Source organism: Diceros bicornis, chromosome 24, assembly GCF_020826845.1.
Source record: "Diceros bicornis minor isolate mBicDic1 chromosome 24, mDicBic1.mat.cur, whole genome shotgun sequence".
NCBI lineage: Eukaryota > Metazoa > Chordata > Mammalia > Perissodactyla > Rhinocerotidae > Diceros > Diceros bicornis.
The window spans coordinates 11,265,349-11,289,830 of NC_080763.1; positions in this window are offsets into that span (position 1 = coordinate 11,265,349).

The window sequence follows — 24,482 nt, forward strand, 5'->3', positions numbered from 1 at the left end:
TTTTTTAGAAAAGCAAATGATCAATAAATGGCTTAGGTTTTATAATTTAAAAAAAAAGCCAGGAATACCCCTGTTCTGGTGCCTCTAAAGTCCTCGGAGTCTCAAGTTAAGCTCAAAGTTTGGTCTCTTGATCGCAGGAGTTATCAGGTCAATGCTACGTCCCTCGTCTCTGTTCTGCTTGCTTACGATTTACTGCCTCCTGCCCTGCTTTCAACTCATTGTTTTCTTTTTCCTCTTGGAGATTTTCCTTACTTTCAAGTGAGTACAGAAATGCATTAAAAATTATTTTTGTGGAGCCCACTCGATGGTGTAGTGGTTAAGTTTGCACACTCTGCTTCGGCAGCCTGGGGTTCGCAGGTTCAGATCCCAGGCACAGACCTACGCACTGCTTACCAAGCCACACTATGGCAGGCGTCCCACATATAAAGTAGAGGAAGATGGGCACAGATGTTAGCCCAGGGCCAATCTTCCTCAGCAAAAAGTGGAGGATTGGCAACGGATGTTAGCTCAGAGCTAATCTTCCTCACAGACACAAAAAATTATTTTTGTAGTAATTTACCCAAGAGTGAGAATGCCCTTTGAAAGTATCTGATCTGTTATACTGCCAGAAGTGGAAATCCCAGAAGGTATTAATTTATCACCATTTTACAGAGAGGAAACAAAGGCATAAAGATGGTAAGTCACTTGCCCAAGATCACAGAGCGGGTGAGTGATGAAGCCATTATGAAGCCATGTGGTTTGACTCCACACACACGTTGAGTCTGAATCTCAGGGAAGAGTGCACAGAATTGTTGCAAAGAATTGGTTGTTGAGACCATGAGAGATGATAGGATACAAGGGAGTGTGTAGGATGGAGCAATAAACCAATGGAGCACCAAATATAAGGAAAGTCCAGAGGGGAAGAGGAGTCTTGGAGAAGAACTATTGATAATGATATGATGTGTAGGAGGAAGTTTAGGAAAATGAAGTGTCACATAAGTCAAGGGAATGGAATTTCAAGGAGGGAGTGATAAGGAGTGTCATCACACACAGCAGTATGATATGATAAAGGCTATTACCGAGCAAGGGCCCGCTGCCCGACATGCACAGAAGCCAATGCTATGGCACCAGCTTTTGAGAAATGAAAAGGCTTTGTTACAACGTAGACTGTCAAGGACACAGGAGGCAAGGCTCTCAAATCTGTCTCCCCAGTCCAGAGTTCAGAGCAAAATTTAAGGAGTTGGGGACAGAAGCTGAGTGGCCAGTGTCGAATCAGTCCATATATGGCAGTCAAGCTGCTGGCAGCTGGGTTTCCCTTATTGAAGGCCTTCTCACTTCGTAAAGGGCTCTGCCGACAACATTCTGAGGATTCTTGGTTCCAGCATCATCCTGGGGCTATAGGCTGCTGCCTGGCACATGTGAAGTGCTGTCTCTGTTACTGCAATGTTTTATTTGCTGTTTCAAGACCGAAAATTATCCTTTGAGTTTGGCAATTAGAAACTGCCTTTATTGAGGGTGCTATAGACTGAATGTTTCTGTCCCTGCAAAATTCATAGATTGAAACTTAATCCTGAATGTTGTGGTATTTGGAAGTTTGGCTTTGGGGAGGTGCGTAGGTCGTCAGGGTGGAGCCCTCATGAATTGGATTAGTGCCCTTACAAAAGAGACCCTAGAGAGCTCCCTTGCCCCTTCCCCCATGTGAGGACACGGCCAGAAGATGGCCCTCTGTGAATCAGGAAGCAGGTTCTCATCAGACACTAAATCTGCTGGTGCCTTGATCTTGGACTACCCGCCTCCTGAACTGTGAGAAATAAATGTTTATTGTTTAAGCCACCAGGTTTATGGCAGCCCAAATGGATTAATACAGAGGGCAAATTTTAGTAGCGAGTTGAGGATTAAATTGGAAGTGATGCACTGTGGATGGGAAGTGTGGATTGTTCTTTTCAGAAGTCTGCATGAGAACAGAGAGAAACTGAATAGTTCGCTGAGAGGGAGCACAAGATTAAGAGGTCAAGATGTTTAAAGGTTTAGAAAGTAGAACTATGGAAAATTACATAAGAAATAAGTTGATAAAACCATAAATTTTATTCTAGTCTTAAATATAATATTGTAGATCAGTGTTTTAAAACTTATTTACACTTCCCCTTACAGTTATCCAGCTCTGTTCTCTTGTCCCAAATGGAAAAAAAAAAAATTAAATACTCAAAGGTAAAGTGAAGTGGATATCTTATTTTCTGACAGCCATATGCCCTCCTTGTCCAAGAGTGATTCCTGAAGTAAAACACAGCTTTGAAAAATTATATCCTACAAGTGAGTACTTTGACAAAGACTTGAAGTTACTTAGCTTGGAGAATAGAAAGCAACTATGTGGCCCCATAACTCTTGGAGCTTTTTATTACTATATGAGGAATTAATTATTGAGAACGGTGACTAGTTCTCTATCTTTATAAAGGATAAAAAGAAGGAATGGACTTTAATTTTTAAATGGATATCTTTAATTAGATCTAATTAAGGGCCATTTATTGAAGAAGCTTGTTAACACTGAATTTGTTTTGGCTGCATTCTCAGTATTTAGTAGCTTATCAATACTTTCACTCTCCATTGTCAGAGAGGACAAAAGCAGAAACTCCCAGGTCTGAAATTCCAGGTCCCCCAGTAGTTTTATTACCAGCTGCTGTTACTTGGGTCAGAGGTTCTCCAATTTTAGGTTGTATTGAAAACACCTGGGGACCTTATTTAATATGCAAATTCTAGGGTTGCTTTGCTACAGCTTCTGATCCAGTAAGTGCTGGTTGGAGTCTGAGAATCTGCATTTTTTTTTCCCTGTGAGGAAGATCCGCCCTGAGCTAACATCTGCCAATCCTCTTCTTTTTGCTGAGGAAGACTGGCCCTGGGCTAACATCCATGCCCATCTTTCTCCACTTTATATGGGACGCTGCCACAGTATGGCTTGCCAAGCGGTGCGTTGGTGCGCACCCGGGATCCGAACCGGCGAACCCTGGGCCGCCGCAGCGGAGCGCACGCACTTAACTGCATGTGCCACCGGGCCGGCCCCGAGAATGTGCATTTTTAACAAGTTCTCCAGGTGATTCTGGATCAGGTGGTCTGAGGCCCACACTTGATGAAGGCCAGCCTACGCTTGCCTTTGGGAAAACTAGAGAAGAACCCTTCAGGACTCATTCCTTAGCCGGTGCACTCTCCCTCCTCGAAGCATAGTTGCTCCCAGGGTGAGTATGTGTGGCTTGAGACTTTTAGTATTATTTCTATAACTGTGTATTGCTTTCTGAAATGAGGTGATAATACATTTTTGGACTTTTTTCAATGACTGTTGAAAACTATTTTAAAAAACAGGCTGCACTTAGTCACTATTAAGAAAAAGAAATTAATGCTGTGTTCATATAGACCTTGGAACAGCAAAGCTATCCTTTTGACCTATTTGTCTGCCTGGTCCCCAGACCCTTATTTTTTCCTGAGACCAGTTTTTCTCTTCTAAATTCCTACCTTACAGATTTCTTAAAGGTTTGCCTTGCATCATGTATGGACCAGCTAAGAGGCAACCTGCAGTGGGCGACAGGCAAGCCATTGAGTCTCTGCTGGAAGTTAATCACCTCACTGCAGGGCCAGGACCCAGGCTGTGGCTTCCACTGTCCAGACCAGACTTGTACCCGGTTAACCCTGTCTTACTTCTGCCCATTCCCTGTGTGACTTGCAAGGGTTAAATCAGAACATGATGCTATTTATTACCTAATGGCTATTTTTTAAAAAACTTTGTTTGTTACCATAGCCCATGTCGCCTTTGAATGTTTTGAAGTATTTGAGTTCAGGAGCTTTGGACAGATACAGAAACCTAAGGAAAATCAAGGGCACAAAACAAACAATCAAAAACTCCCCTCTTCTCTTGTCAGCTAAAATGCTCAGTAGTTCGCAAGCTACATGCACAAATCATAGTTAAAATAATTTTTCTATTTTCACCTACTCTAACAAAGGGACAAAGCAGGACCTATTTCAACCAAAAATAGTCTCTGCGGTGACGCAGACCCACTCAGCATGAGGCTGCGGCCCCTCAGCCTTCCCTGCTCTCATTGCTTGTTTAGAGCCAGAGTGTTGATCAAGTCAACAGGATGTGGTCACGGGCCAAGGGTCAGAGAGCCTATACAGTAGTTTCTGCGCAGCATGTCTAAGAGGTATTTGTTCTGTCTTACGCTGGAAATGAACTCAAGCAATGTGGATGGTGACATTTGAATCACAATTATAGCAAATAAGTCAGAAGAGCCCTGCACTAATCATAAATTACCTTAGCTAAAGCATTTTATAAACAATTGCTCCGTCCTGTCCTTTCTCTGTGCCTTCTCTGTCCCAACCCTCTTTATGTATATACAGCCCCAAGAGCTAACGTTCTCCCAGCCCATTCAAGTGTGTCCTCCTACTTGCCATTTTCAGGGTCTCCAGGCCCTGGGACTCTCCACATTCTCCCAGTCCTCCTCACTCCTGCTGTGGCTTCACTTATCGCTCCAACCCCCCTGAGCCCTGTGGCTAGCTATTGCGGGGACACAGTGACGTAGAATTCCTCCCCCTTTTGGCCTTCCTTCAAGTCTCATCTCCTTCCATTACCTGCTTTCCCCAGTGATGTTGGAGAAAGCTTCCACATGGTTGCCTCCTGTGCTCCTGTGGTCTAATTCCAGGTGGGCCCTCACTGCAGGCTGGAAGTCCTTCTCTTCTATTCATCCCTTAGATTCCCTCTCACCTTCTTAACAGAGGCAGCTTAAAACCTTTCCCTCATCCTAAGTTTTCAACCTTATCTCTGCTCCCTTTCTTCTTGGCAATTAAGCATATGTTCTACATTATAGAGAACTCGGTGACCATATAGCACACCTGAACTCCCTCAACCTTCCTCTTCCAACCACAAAACTGTTTTGCGTCATTACTCTTTTTCTCAACTTAAGTTTCTGAGACTAAAAATGAGTCTTTTTCTCTAAGGTGAAACTCTCTGCCTATGCTGGTGATGCCAGCCACTCTTTCATCCAACACCTATTCTTGCCTTTGTTTATATTTTAGATCCTTCCTCTCCAATGGCTCCTTCTCCCCTTGTGAGTTACTAGAATCCTAGCTTGATACTGACTTATGTTGTTTTCATTCCTGTTACGTAATTTCCTTTACCATGTGGTCTCCCTGTCTCTACCTAGACCTTGGCATCTATGGCCTTAGGTTGTGTAGACAACCAAAATCTTGGCATTTGAATTTCAAAAGCTAAGGTCCACATCCAAGACGCATAGATTTACAAGAATACAGAGTCAGTTTTCCAGCCCCTTAGGAGATAGATTTCCTTGGCCATGGAGAAAGGAAGGGTCATAAAGGAGAGCAATGAGGTGAGATTCCACTGGGGGTGTGAGAAGACAAGGGCATACACTGATGGTGTGCTCAACAGCCCTTCCCTACCCCTTTCTTCCTGCTAGCAGAACCCACCTCATGCCATAGAAGCTGAAAATAACAGACAATGGCTTTCCCAGCCTCCACTACAGCTAGAATTGATGGAGGAGGCTTTTGAGGGCTTTAACAAAGATTGTCTTCCCTGATTAAAAAGAGAGAGATGAGAAGGAATACCCCCTCCTTCACTTTTGGAATGTTGTCATATGAGGATATGAGGTTTTATGCTCCAGCAGTCTCATTGTGATCACAAAGGGGAAGTGCTGCTGACAAATTGAGGATGGCACAGTAGGAAGATGGAAAGAATATGAGTTTTCATCGACATTGTTGAGATGCTAAACCAACCATGGGACCACCCACCTTTGGATTCCTTGTTATATGAGATAATAAGATGTTCTTACTGTTTAAGCCACCCTTATGCGGTTACATGTAGTTGAAAACATCCTATACCCATTCCTTCTACTCTCTTTCTTAGAGAAAAGTCCCATTGTCAAGGACTGGGCGGGGGGTGGGGTGGGTGATAGAACTTCCAGATAGGTTGGGGAAATTGAGATTTAAGGGGATGTTTGTCTCACATCATATTAAACATCTTAGTTGTTGGCAAACCATGAAGAGTTCCCCTTTACCATCATGGTAAGGCAATGATAAGAAAGAAATGGTTGTTAGAAAAGGCCTGAAACTCCTCTGATTTCCCTGTTTCCTCAGAATGGCCTGGGCAAATAGCCATCTTTCTCATCAAGAGCAATGGGAAAGTCAAGGAGAAAAAGTCAGACCTGGAGAGGCTCTGGGTGTGGGCGAGAGGACAGAGCAGTGGGTGCCGCACTCGTGGACTGACAACTAGAGGCCGTCCATGACTGAGGAGGCGTGAGGAGCTCTCAAGTCCAGACAGAAGAGGTCCCTCACAGTGAGGAGACGGTGACTGAGGGCCAGATACCTCTTCACATCCTTGATGTATCCACCCCTTCCTCCAAACTTGGATGCAACTCCAAAAAAATGTGGGGAGGGATATCTCTGAATTGCCTCTGAATTGGAGTTTACCCTGAACTGGCTAAAATCAAGCTTCCTGACAATAGGTAGAATGGGGACTTGGGCCAGAAAGTTAACTTAGTTGTAGAAAAATGAAGTTTTTTCTTTTACATACTTGAATATATACGACAGAAATATCTTTCCTTCTAAACAATTCTCTATCTTAAAAAAAAAAAAAGTCAACCAAAAAACCCAGTCTTACCTCAATCCCGCTCTCCCCTGAAGCTCTCTATCCCCTTTCATTCCCTGCATGGCCCAACTTTTTGAGAGAATTCTCTCTACCAAAGGCCTCCACCTCTTTGAAATCTGCTTATTCCTTACCCCCTTCTCATTTGTCATCTGGCGCTATGCTAATAAACCTGTCATCTAACAGTTCAATCATTCAGAAAGCATTTATTGAACTTATGCCTTGAGCTATCATTTTTCCTCTTTCTGACTTAGAAAAGCAGATTCATTTAATGAATAAAGTGCCTCACAAATGTTCTCGTGACCCCTCACATGAGTCCAAACCCAAATCACCGTCTTCCTCCTCAAACCGGCTTAACCTCCTGGTTTGTGTGCTCCCAAAAGGTTCAAAACTCCAGGGTCGTCTTTAATTCTTTTTTCCTTTTCCCCATCTAACCCATTTCAAGTCTTTTTGCTTTGGGGCCTACCACAGAAGGAAAGACAAATGAGCCAGATCTCTGTGGTTGTTAACTAGAAGTGTGCTTCAGAGTCACCCGAGTTAAACACACAAGGACTGAAAACAGACAACAAACCGAAGCCCCTGAGTCCCACTGCAAACGTCCTGGTTCTGGATGTGGAGCCCAATCAGAATACCCACATCTCCCTCACCCGCGCTCTATGACTGGCCAGAAAGGACTCCTGTGTTGTTCTCTGGTTGTTTCCTGTGTCTGCCCGGCCAGATGGGAGCTGCTTCTGACCCTGCCTTACTCCAGGGTCTTCTCAGTGTCTAGCCAGCACTGGATGAGCCCAACTGGGATCCTAGTGATTGGGTTGAATGTGCACCCCCAAATGCATCAAATAGATTGTGTCTGTAGGAAGTAAACAGCCTGCCCTATGCTTTAGGACACATGTTTGGGCCATTTGATTCTTTACGTAGGGATCTGGGGGTCTCTGGTACCACTCCCCCTGACACACCAAGAGTCCATCAGAATTGCTTTCTGAACTTCAAGAAGATGTATACAACCTTTACAGACAGCTTCAGCTCAGGGCCCTCCTGCACCGTGAATGGCCTGAGAGGGACAAAAATGGTCTTGCTCACTCATTCATGATGATCCACCTACTAGAAGGTCCACTCCTAGTCAGCTGGCAGGGCTGTGGTTTGGCCCAGGGTCATCTGTCAATCAGTTGCTCATCCAGTCTGCATCCAATCAGCTGTTGGCCATTTATTCAATGGTTCATTTATTCACACAGGCCTCCAGTCATGTAGTCATCCGTTCACCCACCCAACAGATGTTTACTGAGCGCCTACTATGTGCCAGACGCTATTTTCACGTTAGAGACAAAAGAGATGGTAACAGGAAGGGCACAGGACACTTGGAACCTACCAGGATGGTGTGAGCGGGTTTCCCACAGTTCTGGGCCCTGGAGGATTCATGTCGGGCTCCTGGCTGAGTGTCGCCTCCCATTCTCAACTCCCTTTTCCTGCTTTGCTCCAGCTGGGGTTGGGTCCTGACTCTAGGTCCCAAGCCACAGGTAGGAAGCTGGAGGCAGGGATGAGGAGGAAGTTGGAAAACGTGACAGGAAAACAAGAGTGTACCGGGGGAATATAGTGGGAAAGGTGGCCTGGAGAGGTGACCCCGGCGAGGCGCCCCTGGCGTGGCCAGGAGCGGGGTTCCAAGTTGCTGCATTTATTGTCTTTGGGGGAGGGGGTGAGGAGGACAGATGCTGGGAGGCGGGAGGAGAGGCTCCACCGCGGGCGCCGGGGCTCGGCCGGCTCTGCCCGGGCGGCGGGGCTGGAGGCAGCGGCGGGGCGTGGGCGGCGCGGCGGGGGCGCGCGGCGGGAGGGGCTGTGCGCGGCGCGGCCCCCGAGCACGCGGGGCCCGGCGAGGAGCGCGCGCCCGGCCGGGCTCGGCGCCGGGTACCCAGCCGCGGGCGGCCGCCCGCCCAGCAGCCCCTCGCCGGACCATGGCGACCGACAGTAAGTGCGCGCCGCTGCCGAGGCCCCGGCTCTCAGGGGTGGGAAGTTCTCCTCATTTGCGACGCCCGCCTTTGTGTCGGGCTCGCGGGGGCAGCGGCCGGGGTCCCCCTCGCCCCGGGCGGGCCCTAGACACTCGGCCCGTCACCCTTTGCTGCCTGGCAGGACTTGAGAGGCGCAGGTGGTCATGACAGCCCGCCCGGGAGGATGTGGCAGAAGGGCGTGCGCTGGGCGCCGGGATGGAGGGGACACTGCTGTGCCGCGGGGCAGCGGGGCCTGTCATCGCAGCCCTTCGGGGGCAGTGCCCCTAGGCCCAGAGCCAGCCTTTGGGAAGCCCTGCCACCAGGGCGCCGCGAGCTTCTGGCGCTGTGAGTTCAAGGTTCGCCTGAGTTCCGGGTTGGATTTGCGCGCTTGCCTTCTAGGGATAAGGGTGGCTTCACTGTTCGGCTGCCCTGTGGCCCCACCTGGGCCATGTTCCCAGCGGACAGCTGAGGGCCGGCCAGAGACTGCACCTGGTCACCATGGACAGTGAGTGAGATTAGCGCGTGGACATGTCAGCTTAAAACTACGGAATGGAAGTGTTGGAAGGCGCTGGGTTGGCCTGCTTTTGGCATCTTGGCACCACTGCTTTATTGGCTCCGTGGCTAAATGGAATCAGGTTATGAAAGCTGGTTAAGTTGCGTGTGTCGGAAGCTAGCCATATATTAGTGAAACCTCAAAGGGAGGTCAGAGTAAAACCACTAGGGCAGTCACACCTGCCACATACCTAGTGTGGAGAAGATGCTGTGTCCAAAGCCCCGATTGCACACCTGGCACATGTTAGGGACTCATTAAATGAATGAATGAGTGGTTAGGGACTCATTGAGTGAATAAATACTGGTTAGAGATGCCCTTTAGTAGGCATTTTTGAGAAGTGAGAAGGAGCAAAGATGGGAAGATGAGGGTCAACCTTTCTTCAGTAATTTATTATTTTTCTTTTCTTTTTTGTGAGGAAGATCAGCCCTGAGCTCACATCTGCCAGTCCTCCCCTTTTTGTTGAGGAAGACTGGCCCTGAGCTAACATCCGTGCCCATCTTCCTCCACTTTATGTGGGACACCGCCACGGCACGGCCTGACAAACGGTGCGTTGGTGCGTGCCTGGGATCCGAACCCCCCGGAGCCAGCACCTAACCGCTATGCCACAGGGTCGGCCCCTATTATTTTTCTTTTAAACAAGCTATTATCCCAGTCAAGAACACAACTTTGGTATAGTACAGAGAGCATGGGTTTTTGTGGCTAACAGGTCTGTGTTTTAAACCCGTGAGACTCACTAGCAGGGGACCGTGGCAAGTATCCTATTTATCTTTAAGGTCTTGCACAGCCATGGGCACACAGTTGGCCCTCAGTAAAGGGTGGCTGCCCTCCCCCTCCCTCTTTGCCATCATGTTGTATGTGTGGAGATACCAACGTGCTCTCCCCCTTTTAAAATTAGATAAATGTGGATTAGATGTTTATAGTAAAATCAGCTAATCTGGGCCAAGCCTCCCTTTTTCTCTGCTCATTTATAAAAAGTGTAGTCTGGCTCACTTTTCTTTTGTCAAGGAAAAGAAATTATGGATTTAGGCTTTTATTAACAAAGTAAGACTCAACAAAGTGGAAGGAAATTAGATTTGGTCTTATTCTTGTGTTTCTCACGAAGAACAAAGATCGAGGGGCTCAAATTATCTCTAGGCAATTTTTGCATCACAAATGCAGTGGGACAGTGTTCTAGTATTCATTTTCTTATATTTTGGGTAAAAATGATACATTTGGTATCCTAGAAAAAAATTGGCCATGCTCTGTCCCAATTTATTTAGATAAATGTTTCTTCCATTTCCTTACATGGTATATTCAACTCTCCTGAAGAATCAGACTTTATCCCATGGCTTTTGTGTGTTTATGGAAAAAATTATGATATTCAACCAGCTTAGCTCTTGAGCTGATTTTTAGGCACAATCTTAATTATGTTCATTCTCAGCTGGGGTGGAGCTGGAACTCCTTTCACTTTCCGGAAAGTAGAAGATAATCAGTTCATCTTTGTTCTTATTCAGAAGTAACGTGAGAGACTTACTCTGTGTCACTACTATGGAAATGAAGAGAAAGGAAGTATTCTCAGCCGGTGTCTTGAAAAATTCTCCCCAAATCTTGACCATGTCTGTAGCCTAAAGCCCCACAGTCCTTTTACAGGGAGCGCTGAGGTGGTCCTGAAGCTGTAGAGCCCAGGGCTCCTCCCAGACACAGGCTTCTTTGGTTAGCTCTGCTTCCCAGCCTGCTGCATGTTAGAATTACCCCAAGAGCTTTAAAAAAATACTCTGGCATCAGTATTTTTTTTTAAAGTAGTAAATCTCAGACTTTCATGTGTTTCAGAATCACCTGGAGGGCTTGTTATGAAGGGATCTGGGTCCCACCCCCAGAGTCTCTGATTCAGTAAGTCTGGGTTGCAGCCCGAGAATTTACATTTCTGACAAGTTGCAGGTGATGTTGAAGCGCCTGTGCTTCCTCTCCTTCCCCTCACCTCTGCAGATGAGGGGATGACAGGGGAGAGGCAGGTAGCAGAGAGTGACGATCACTTCTTTGGCAGTCCTGTCTCGTCACTGTGCAGCAAGTACATGGCCTCATTACGATATGTCAGACCTGGGCACAGTGCTGCCTTAGGGCTGTTGCTGACTGCTGTCCCCACTTTTCTACCCCAAGAAACTTCCCCTTGAGAGAAAAACTGGTTCTAAAGCCAGGCAAAACCTGAATGCTCTATTCCAATCATTTCTGGGAGGAATCCACAAGGAACTTCTTTATGAATGTGGTATGTAAATGTGTATAAAATACAGAGATATTTTTAAAATATTTGCCTGGCAACTTATAACTTTCACAAAAAAGAATGTAACAAATAGAAAGTGTCCTTATGTCTGGACAGCATGCTGTCTAAGGGCAGATTCCAGAGGAGGAATGGAGAATCTGAGAGCTTCAACTTGGGTTTTAGTGATTTATCATGAAATGGTGAGGAACTTTGAGATCCTCAAACTAAATTCCCCTTGGGCTATTAAGATTTTTATTTGGATAACTCAGGTTTATAAGATCTTTAAAAGGTCAAAAAAATTGGAAGGAATTGTAATAGAGAAAAGATAAAAGACTGGTAGGAAAAAAAAAAGCCCTGTTAGCATGAGCAGTCTGGTTTATTATATAAGTGGTGGTACTTAGTGTTTCGTAATTTCCTCAGTAACAAGTATTCCAGATAATTTTGTCTTTCCAGATTGTAGTGAAGTGTTTTTCTTTTTTTCTTCCATTTATGTCGTTTGTTGCATTATTAATGCTTCTCTTTCTGGGTCTTTATTGTTGAAGTCACTTGAGTCTGTTTATAATAATAATTTCTCAGGAACAGCCAGGCATGCTTGAGCAATGCTGGAAGTATGTAACTTTATTATCTTGGGTAATTCTCAGGTGGATGGGTCTTTGGGGCTGTTGTTCATGCACATTTGGCTTCATAAGGGAACTATCTGGTCCCCATCTGGTTGCTCCTGGTTTCCTGGTTGATCTTCTGTCATTTTGGCCTGGTCCATCCACAGCTGAATGTGGTTGCTACCCTACAAGCAACCTCCACCAGTGGCCATTCCTTCCCTTCTACTTACTGGTCGGCAACCTGCAGTTGCCTCTCTCCCCATCCTACCTATCGTATCAGCAACTTCCACTCTGCTTAGTGCTGTGGATGGAGGCAGAGGGAGCAGGGGAGGGGAACATCAAATGTTGGCCCTCAGCAGGTAAAGGTTAGGAACCTCTACCAACAGTTACTTGAGAGGTCAGGACTTAGGATGTTTAGGATTTAAAAGAAAATTGCTTGACTTTGAGTGAAAATGGACTCAAATTCTTGAGTAAAATTATTTCCAATCATAGTAATTATAAAAAGCTTACGAATAATGCCAACTAAAAAATACAAAGAGAGTTAGAAAATTACTACTTTGCAACCATCACAGTAATAATTGACTCAAGCAAGAATCATCCATGGATGCTAAACTAGTGTGTGAAAACTCGAAGAAGAACATAATATTTGCATTCTTGGAGAATTTCCCTTCAGGTTACTTATTAATTGCAAAGGGGAAAATCGTAATTTTATAGTGGAGAAATGTGGAGTACACTACTTTACCCAAACAATCGAAGTTATTGTCACTAGTAATGGGGCAAACTGATATCCTGATATGGAGTACTGAGAAGGACACAATCCCCTCGTTGTACCAAAAATGTATAGCCTGGTTCTAATCAAGAGGAAATATCAGACAGGAGACGTTCTACAAAAGTCAATGTCAGGAAGGTGGCAGAGCCACTGCTCCAGATTAAAGGAGACTAAAGACACAAGTAAATGCAATGGATGATTTTGGATCACATCCTAAATCAGGAAAAAATGCTACAAAGGACAATATGGTGATGATTGGTGAAATTTGAATATGGATTGATATTGGGTAATCATAACCTTGTATCAATGTTAAATTCCCTAATATGGTATTTTTATTGCAGTTTGGAAGGGAATGTCTTTCTTAGGGAGTATTTAGGGGTAAGGGGGCATGATGTCTGCAGCTAAATCTCAAATGGTTTAGGAGAAAAATGTATGTGTATGTGTGCATTTATAAGTATATCTGTGTTATTTATACAAGAAAGAAAGATGAAACGTGGCAAATTTTAACATTTGGTGAAGCTAGGAGTTCTTTATACTATTCTTGCAACTCTTCCATAAACTTGAGGAAAAAAAACCTTATAAATGACAGCGCTGGGATGTCAAGCTGTGATTCTAGGCAGCGTGGTCTAACACTATTGAGTTTACTTTTTGAAAGAAGGAATGTTGCAAGACTCTTAATTCTGGACTCTTAATTCTGGTTTGAGATGATAATGTTAGCAAAACTTTTTATTATGAAAATTTTATATACATACAAAAGAAGAGAGAATAGTATAATAAACTCCCATGTACTCAGGTAACCCAGCTTTAACAATCATCAGAATTTTGCCAATCTTATTGCATCTTCCCCCCACCCTCTGCTTTTTTTTGAGGGGGGTATTTTGAGAGCAAATCCAGGACGTCATGTTATGTTAACCATGATGCTTCAGTGTGCCTGTGTGCACACTGTGTTCCTCCCAGAACTCCCGTACTGCCATTGCACTTAAGAAAAGTAACAATTCTGCAGTAAGAAATGATAGCATAGATACAGTTAGACATTGTTAGTGTTATAGAATAGTAACTAGAGTTCTGAGAAATGTATTGATTTGACATATATGGGTAGTGCACTTGTTTTAAGTTTGAAAAGCTGACTAAGCCTGGGTAATTATAAACGGTGTAGAAGAAAGGGTCTGAGAAGCTGCTTGATCTTGTTTTGTTTTCCAAACTCCTCCTCTTGTTTTTAAACCAATAATCAAATTCTTGAAGAAAACATAAGGATGGGTATGGAGACAGTATTCTGGACTGATTTACTCATTCAGTGTTATCCTAATGAAACATTCTGAAAGTCAGAATGACAACTTTCATAGTATTTGAGTAGAATTCCATAGGTTTTAATTTCAGCATGGTATCTTTGATTTGGTAAGCCTAGTGAAGCTTTTTCTTGACTGAACTACTTTCTAATGTTTTATTTATTTATTTATTTTTTGTGAGGAAGATCAGCCCTGAGCTAACATCCATGCCAATCCTCCTCTTTTTGCTGAGGAAGACTGCCCCCGGGCTAACATCTGTGTCCATCTTCCTCTACTTTATATGGGACGCAGCCACAGCATGGCTGACAAGCAGTGCGTCGGTGCCTGCCTGGGAGCTGACCCAGGCTGCCAGCAGTGGAGCGTGAGCACTCAACCGCTACGCCATGGTGCTGGCCCCTATTTTATTTTTTTTATTTAGGTAACATTGGTTTATAACATTATATAAATTTCAGGTGTACATCACTATATTTCGATTTCTGTGTAGACTACATCATGCTCACCGCCTAGAGACTAATTACCATCCATCACCACAAACATGTGCCCTGTCACTCCTTTTGCCCTCCTCCCTCCCCACTTCCCCTCTGGTAACCACTCATCTAATCTCTGTATCTATATGTTTGTTTGTTGTTGTTGTTTTTATCTTCTACTTATGAGTGAGATCATACAATATTTGACTTTCTCCCTCTGACTTATTTCACTTAGCATAACACCCTCAAGGTCCATCCATGTTGTCACAAATGGCAAGATTTCATCTTTTTTATGGCTGAGTAGTATTCCATTGTGTATATATACCACATCTTCTTAATCCATTCATTGGTGCTTAGGTTGTTTCCAAGTCTTGGCTATTGTAAATAATGCTGCAATGAACATAGGGGTGTGTATATCTTTACACATTCGTGTTTTCGTGTTCTTGGGATGAACACCCAGCAGTGGAATAGCTGGATCATATGGTAGTTCTATTCTTAATTTTTTGAGGAATCTCTGTACTGTTTTTCATAGTGACTGCAACCAGTTTACATTCCCACCAGCAGTGTATGAGAGTTCCCTTTTCTCCACATCCTCTGCAACACTTGTTATTTCTTGTCTTATTAATTATAGCCATTCTGATGGGCGTGAATTGATATCTCATTGTAGTTTTGATTTGCATTTCCCTAATAACTAGTGATGTTGAACATCTTTTCATATGCCTGTTGGTCATCTGTATACCTTATTTGGAAAAATATCTGTTCAGATCTTTTGCTCATTTTTTAATTGGGTTGTTTGTTTCTTTGTTGTTGAGATATATTCAATGCAATCCCTATCAAGGTCCCAATGACATTTTTCACAGAAATAGAACAAAGAATCCTAAAATTTAATTGGAACCACAAAAGACCCTGAATAGCTAAAGGGTTCCTGAGAAAAAAGAACAAAGCTGGAGGTATCATACTCCCTGGTTTCAAAATATACTACAATGCTATCATAACCAAAACAGCATGGTACTGGCACAAAAACAGACACGCAGATCAATGGAACAGAATTGAGAGCCCAGAAATAAACCCACACATCTGTGGACAGCTAATTTTCAACAAGGGAGCCAAGAACATACAATGGAGAAAGGAAAGTCTCTTTAATAAATGATATTGGGAAAACTGGGCAGCCACATGCAAAAGAATGAAAGTAGACCATTATCTTACACCATACACAAAAAATAACTCAAAATAGATTAGAGACTTGAATGTAAGACCTGAAACCATAAAACTTCTAGAAGAAAACATAGGCAGTATGCTCTTTGACATCGGTCTTAGCAGCATCTTTTTGAATACTGTGTCTGACCAGGCAAGGGAAACAAAAGAAAAAATAAAGAAATGGGACTACATCAAACTAAAAAGCTTCTGCTCAGCAAAGGAAACCATCAATAAAACAAAAAGACAATCTAACAATTGGGAGAGGACATTTGCAAACCGTATATCTGATAAGGGGTTAATATCTAATGTTTTGTAATAGAAATGGGCCAGATCTCTTGGGAGGAATAAACCTCCTCCTCTGTGTGGAAGATCTGGATGACATTTGATCTGTCAGGTCACTAGGATGTCATTTAATAATTAACTACTATTATTTACCATTATTGGTTGATAGAAAGATGCCCATTATGCCATTTAACAATGATTATCTGTATGTGAAAATGATAATAAAACTCAATGACAGCTCTTTCTAGTAAATTAGGGAGGTATCTGAAGCACAGATAGGAAATAAAATTCTTATGTGCGGCTATCATCCTTCCATTAAGGGATTATGCACATCTGATTTTAGGCAGTTTAAATTTATGCGTAGATACCATCCCTTTACAATAGACTTTCTTGTCGACAGAGTATAATGTTCTTGAGAGTTTTGTTTTTAGGAATGCGCTAAGTCACATTTTATAGTTTGACTTAAAGTGGAATGAAGGTTAAAAGACAAAATTATTTTATCCACCCAATGGGAAAATTTCCTTGGCTTGTATACTAGTGTATTTGTATGCTACTTTACTCATAATCTATCACCAATAAAAATTAGATTGTCAGTTGACTTAGCTCAATAGAAATTTCAGAAGATTGATGAACTCAGTGTGGGATGGTGGAAGAAAGCACAGGCTTAGTTTCAGAGGTGCCTGAGTTCTGAACGCTGGACCTGCCGCTCACTGGCTGGGTAACACCAAGTAAACTGTTTAACTTCCCAGAGGCTTTGTCTTATTCCACTGTCAGGAGTTGCAAGAATTAAGAGATGGTGCACTTAGTAGGCATTAAATAAATGTTTGTCTCCTCACCCTCTACAAGATCCCTTCTGTAGAGTGTGCCTCATGTTACAAGAACAATTGGACCTTCAGAAATGGGGTCCCCAGTCATCGGTTCCACTTTTCTTTGTGAAGAATATAAAATGAAGACCAAATGATCTGTGTAGAAAGGTAAGACTTCAGGGAAGAGAATATAGGAGAAAGCACCCAAAGGGAGTTCAGATTTTAAATAGAAGTATTAATCATGATGTTTTCTTCCCCAGTGCTTACTGTTCTGCACAAGTGTGCCTGCAGCATAGACAGCAAGCCTGTGGGCTTGTGGTGCATGTGCGCACAGACAACTTGTAATAACCTTGGGAGATTTCAGTGATGGGCTCTTAGAGGGGCTATAACAGCTGTTTCTTTTATTAAAGATCCAAGAGGATTCTGGAATCCTCTCTACTGATTTGCTCTTGGTGATCTCTTTGGGCTTTGTGGTCTGCCCCTCTCTTGGGCGTGACTGATGGGTGGGTGGAGCGCTGAGTGGATGTTGTCTCAGGATCCCTGCCAGGATTTGATACCCTCCTGGCTCTGAAGTCTTATAAAAGCCTGTCCAATGACGTCGATAAGCCTGAGAAAATTGCTGGTTGTCCCATTATTGAGCTTTATAAAGGCTTAATCTTCTAGTGTTGTCCATACATAATGACCTCATCTGCCTGCTGGCTCCGCTGGTCCTAGCCTTGCCCATCAGGTTCTGAGGGCAGCCATTCTCTGTCTCACACTCCTGCCCTGGGAAGCCCTCCTGCTTCCCATCTTGACATTCCCTGTTTCTCTTGCTTTCCAGCTCCTGCTCTAACTCTTGTATCTGCTGATCTGCTTTTTCCTTTGGTTACACTATTCCTGTGAGTTTTGGCTGAGACACACTGGCTTTGTCAATCTCAGGGTTATAGAGTTCCCAGCAGCTAGGCTGCCTTCAACCAGCCCTTACCTGCTTCTCCCCAGAGGGAAAGTAGAGGACAACCCTTCACCTCTTAGCCTGTCCTCAGGCTTTTTAGACGCGAAATAATTATAATGTCTTTCTTAACTTACCCATTACCATAAAATCAATTATTAGATTTTAGTGGTGATAATTACAATCATAATTATAGTTATATATGTTATTTTTCTTTGTGGTCCCTCTGTATGTGTTATTTATTGCTACATAAGAAATGACCACAAACTCAGTGGCTTAAACCATACAGATTTGTCATCCCACGGCTCTACAGGTCGGGAGTCTGGGCAGGGCTTCTGGGAGTCTGGAGTCTGCAGGGCTGCAATTAAGGTGTCAGCCAGGGCTGGGTTCTCATCTGAAGGCCTGAGGCTTGACTGGGGAAGGATCCACTTCCAAGCTCACATGGTATTAGCAGGGTTCAAACCCTTGTGGGCTGACAAACTAAGGATCTCAGTGGCCACCCTCAGTTCCTTAATACATGAACCTCCTCGATTTGGCCACTTATTTCATCAGAGCTAGCAAGGGGCAGAGTCTCCTAGCAAGACAGGTTTTTAAAATCTTATGTGATAGAATCATGGAAGTGACCTCTCATCACCTTCATCATATTCTGTTGGTTGGAAACGAGCTATAGATTCTGCCTAAACTCAAAGGGAAGGCATTAACAAGGGTGTGAGTAGGGACGTGGGGACAGTTGGAGCCCATCTTAGAATCCGTCTGCCATACTGCTCATGAAACTTTTAGTATCTACTTCTTCAACTAGATTTTTGTTTGGAGTATCACATTCCTCCTTAAAACTTTAGATAACACTGGGATGGTAAAGCCTGAAATGATAATTGCCTTGATCAGAAAAGAAATTGTTCTCTGCTCTCCTACCAGAATGCTGTTGGACTGTAGGAATGATGGTAGTGGAAGGGCTCAGGGAAGGGTAAGTTTTGGTTTTTGAGCTATTGTTGGGAAGTCACGTCTGAATGAGATGCTGCTGGGGAAGCTTTGAATCAGCAGAAGACCACATGCTTTGTGAATTTTATGAAAACGGTTACAAATTTTTAAAAACTGAAACACTCAAAAAGGTCTGATTTTTGGAAAAGTTAAAAAATAAAGGAAGTCAGGACAAAGCTATGGAATTAGAGTTGAAAGTCAATGAACGGCACAGAGTGAGAAAAATAAGGGGGACGAGAATGGGATCAAAGAGAAGCTGTTCTCTCATGGGAGCAAGTGGATTTTATTAAGGTGCCTTGCCAATGTATGAAGCATTATAAGAGGATAGGAGATTATTTAAGGTTTTAAGCCTCTATATGTTTGTATTGTATATTCTTATAAATGATTTTATTCATTTCAAACTATTGTTTTTGACTTAGTAAGAGGGTGACAGATGCCTGGAAACTGGACAGTTCCTGGCTGCCTGATAATATTGTTCTGTGTGACAACAAACTGCTGGCTGAATTCTTGCTTTAAGATCATTGACTCAGAGTTAGAGTTTAGAATATGAAACTATTCTGAAGAGGTTTGCTTAATGGAAAATATTAATTTTTATTGCAAATCCCTTTCTTATAACTCTGAATACCTTGAGTTTTTTGGTTGCTACTTATCAGCTGAAAGCTATTCTACAGTAAAAGAGATGCAGTTAGAGTCATTAGCTACTTGTAATCAAGAGAGGACTATCCTAGTCTTAATAAATTGAGTTGTGTCCTGAAGACAAGCATTTACATTTTTATCTGATAAAATCAGCCTATGTAAAATGAATAGAAGGGAGAAGGCTGAAATTCTTTTCTTTTTTTTTTTGGTGAGGAAGATTGTCCCTGACCTAACATCTGTGCCAATCTTCCTCTATTTTGTATGTGGGATTCCGCCATAGTGTGGCTTGATGAATGGTGTGTATGTCCGCACCCGGGATCTGAACCTGTGAACACGGGTCCGTGGAAGTGGAATGCGCGAACTTACCTACTATGCAGCCCCCCGAAATTATTTTCTTAAAAAGGATTCTCTCCTCCGTTGCGGCCCATATCACATGCCGTTTTCTTTTTGTAGTCTTTGTCAGCTCTCTAACAGATGCCACTATCCATCAGATTCTCAACAGAATCCATTGTTCATTCTATCTATACCTCTTAAGTTTTTTTCTTTTTTGGCCGCTCTCTAGTCTGTTTGTTCCTTGAGGGCAAGGTTTACTTTTAGGTGTATTTCCTCAATTTTGTCATTCTGTTGAATAAGCATGGTGGCTTGCATATAGTAACCACTCAAATGTTTCCCAAATTCAGTCTGTTTCCCTACTGTGAGGCTCCTCTTTTTCCTGGATCCCATCCTTTACTCCAGCAGTTCTCAAAGTGTGGACCTAGGAACCCAGGGGTGGAGTTCCCTAGACTTTTCGAGGTCTGCGAGGTCAAAACTACTTTCATAATAATACTAAGATTGTATTTGTCTTTTTATTCTCTTTTTCTCTCATGTACATAGAGTTTGCAGAGGGTACACAAGGAGCAAGGCCATCATCACCCTGTGGCTAATAGAGTGTTGTGCCTGTGTATTCTTCTGTTTTAAAAATTTCTTAGTTTTAATTTTGAACATGGTGAGTACTGATAAATAAAAGTCACAAAAACTGAAGTTCTTTGGGGTCCTTACATTTTCGGAGTTTATTGTAAAAGGGTCCAAAGACCAAAATGTTCGAGAACCGCTGCCTTGCTCTATATTGGTTAGGCTGGAACAAGTCCTTCATTAGGTTCTTGGCAAAGGAGATATGATCCTTGGTTGTTCTTTCACATGTGGGAGGGAGGCACTCAAATCCATGTTTGTGAGGGCGGGGTTGTAGACTGCTTTACTTGTGTCACTTCAGGGGGATTATTCAGGAATGCATCTCACTGTGGACCTCCGGCTGTTGGTATTTTTAGATATTTTTCCTGGGCCCAGTCATTTTCTTTACAGACGAATACTCCAGTTTCCTGTCTCTGCTGTCTCTGTCTCTCACTGTGTAAGCACGCATGTGTATCAGCCCAGCTGTCATCATTTTTGAGTCCAGAAGGTAAAGAGGTCTGGCGATCTTTCCCTTCATTATATAGGTTCTTCCTGAATACCCTGTTTTCAGCATAGAACTTCATCCTTGCCACAAGGGATGCCAGGTTCCCACACCCAGAGCGCCCCTGCTTTTGTTTCTTCAGGGATTAAACCGAGGTCCCAAGACCTAGTGTCTCAGTCAGCTCGGCTGTATAAGAAGATACCATGGAGTGGGTGGCTTAAAGAACAGAATTTACTTTCTCGTAGTTCTGGAGGCTGAAAGTCCAAGATCAAGGAGCCAGTAGGGTGGTTTGTGGTGAGACCTCTCTTCCTGACTTGCAGATGGCTGCCTTCTCACTGTGTCCTCACATGGCGGAGAGAAAGAAAGTTCTCGTGTTTCTTCCGCTTCTTATAAGGACACCAGTCCTATTGGATAGGTCCACACCCTATGACCTCATTTAACCTTAATTACCTCTTTAAAGGCCCTATCCTCCACATTAGGATAGGACTGTATCCTAATGTGATACAGTCACATTAGGAGTTAGGGCTTCAACCTGTGAATTTTAGGGGAACACAGTTCAGTTCAATAACGGGAAGGGAATAGTCCTTTGGCTTAGTAGTGGAGGTGGGTCTTCTGGAAAATTAGTGCTCTATAAATCTTTGCACCAGTTCTCCTATTTTCAGTCATACTCCCACCTTCTGAGGTAACAGGTACCCACAATTACAGAGCCATTCTGGGATTCTACAGCAGTGAATTGGCTTGCTTATCGTGGCATGTCTCTTGTGTAGATGAGTGAAACTTAGTTTTTAGCTATCTCCTTCCAATCTTCCAAAAATGCGTTGATGTTTTTTGTCTGCTATTATTTCTTCCTTGCTCTTTTTGTCTATGCTGATTTTACCTTTTAAAAAAAAATTCCTTTTCTCTAATTTCAGTAAGAGGCGGGAATGGAGATAAATGCATATATTCAATCTGCCATTTTTAACTGGAAATGAGTCATTGATATTGTAACGTTAACCAAACTTGCATTGCTGGGACAAGACCTATTGGTCATGATATGTTTTTGTTACTCTGTTGCTCCCTCTCTACCTTCTTTTGGGTTATTTGCATGTTTTCTAGTATTCCATTTTAATTTATCTATTGCTATATCTTGTATAGTTGTGTTTGCACTAGGAATTACAATATACATACTTAACTTTTCACAGCCTACTTAGAATCAATCTTTTACCACTTCAATAAAAAATTGAAATCTTACCAGCATATAAGTCCCTCCCTGTATATTTTAGTTATCTTGTATATCATATTCACATTCTGTTGTGGACTGAATTGTGTCCCCCCAGAGTTTATATGTTGAAACTAACCCCTGGTACCTCAAAATATGACTATATTTGGATATAGGGTCTTTAAAGGGTAATTAAGTTAAAATGAGGTCATTAGGGTGGGCCCTAATCTGATATGACTGGTGTCCTTTTAAGAAGATGAAATTTGGACACAGCGAGACACAGAGGGAAGCCATGTGATGACACAGGAAGAAGATGACCATCTAGAAGCCAAAGAGAGAGGCCTCAAAAGGAACCAACCATGCTGACATCTTGATCTCGGACTTCTAGACTCCAGAATTGTGAGAAAATAAATTTTAGTTGTTTAAACCACCTGGTGAGTGGTATTTTGTTATGGCAGCCCTAGCAAACTAATACGCATGCACTGAAAACCCCATCAGACAATGTTATCATTTTTGCTTTCAAGATTCAAACATATTTTAAAGAACTCAAAAGGAGAATTCTCTACTGTGTTTACCCAGATATTGATCGTCTTTGTTTCTCTTCTTCATTCCTCATGATCCAAATTTCTCTCAGTATCATTTCCCTTCTCTCTGAAGAACTTCCTTTAGCAATTTTTTTTTAGACTAGGAATGCTGGCACCATTTTCTTAGTGTTCTTTCATCTGAGAATGTCTTGATTTCTCTTTCATTCCTAAAGGACATTTTCACTGGATATAGGTTTCTGACTTGACAGTTCTTTTATTTTAGCACTTGAAAAATGTGCCGCTTCCTTCTGGCCTCCATGATTTCAGATGAGAAGTCCACTGTCATTTGAACTGTTATTCCATTATAGGTGATGATGCATGATTTCTCTCTGGTTGTTTTCAAGATTTTTTATGGTCTTTAGTTTTTGGAAATTTAATTATAGTGTGTGTGGGTGTGAATTTCTTTGGATTTCTCCTGTTTTGGGTTTACTCAGCTTCTTGAATCTCCAGATTGATCTGTTTCTCAAAATTTGGGATATTTTCAGCCATTACTTCTTCAAGTAGTTTTTCAACTCTGCATTCTTTCTCCTCTCCCTCAGGGATGCTAATGACATAAATGTTAGCTTTTTTTGTTATTGTCCCACAGCTCCCAGAATCTCTGTTCATTTTTTCTCCCCAACCTTTTCTTTTATTCAGACTGGTCAAATTCTATTGATATATCTTCAAAGTCACTGATTCTTTCCTCTGTCATTTCCGTTTTGCCACTGAGCCCAGCCAGTGAGTTTTAAAATTTTTTCAGTTATTGCATTTTTCAGTTCTATTATTTCTATTTTGTTCTTTATATCTTCAATATTTTTCTGAGACTTTTGATTTTTCAATTCATTTCAAAAGGGTTTATAATTTCTTGTTGGAGTATTTTAATGATAACTGCTTTAAAATCCTTGTCATAATCCCAACATTTGTGTCATCTTGGTGTTTCTGTCTGTTGATTTTCTTATCCTTATTTGAGTTGAAATTTCCCTGTTCTTGGTATGATGAATAATTTTGGATTGTATCCTAGACATTTTGAGTATTATGTAACAAGACTCTGGTTCCTGTATTTAAATGTTATAGTTTTGGAGGCCATCAACTTGCTTAAGTTCAAAACTCACATCCTTATCCACTTTTGTGGGCTGTAGTTTGAATGTCAATTTAGTTTTCATAGCCTTTGCAGTGCTATTCTGGTCTGCCCTGATTGATTACCCACAGGCTAGAATTTGAAACCTGGATGGTATTTCTCACTGTAGTTCAGTTCTCAAAAGTTTCCTGTGTTGATTCAGATTGGTTTTATGCATGGATTATTTAGGGATGTGCTCAGGTCTTCATGCACAGATTTATAAGATTCCTTTATCCAGTTCCCTCTTTTCTGTAATTTACCCCCCAAGCCCCTACTAGTTGAGATGAGGTGGGATGTTGCCTCTGTGCTGTCCTACACTTGGTACAGTGCGTGGTGGTCAATGGTGCTTCTCTCTGCAGTCCATGTGGCCTCTGTGGTCACTGTGACAGTGAAGAGAGGGAGGGGCACTGCCTCTTTCCTGATGTTGTCTTAGTGCAAAGCAGGGATAGTCAAGGGGGCTCCACCCACCCTCTCTGCAGCACCCAGTGGAAAGGAGAAGGCATGCTGACTCTGCTTTGTTGGTGTAGGGCAGGGATGGTCAACAGGGCTCCTCCCCTTGGTCTACACAGCGCCTGGTGGAGAGGCAGAGGGATGTGGCTCTTTTATGGTATTTGCCTAGAGCAGGCATATTAGAAAAGATTCTGTCCTCTTGGGCTGTCCTCTTCCTAGTCCTTTGGCCAGAGAGAGCAGTTCTCAACTGGGGATGATTTGTCCTCCAGGTGACATCTGACAGTGTCTGAAGACATTTTTTGCTGTCACAATTAGGAGGTTGTTACTGGCATCTGGTGGGTAGAGGCCAAGGGTGTTGCTAAATATACCACAGCACAGAGAACATCCCCCCTTGTC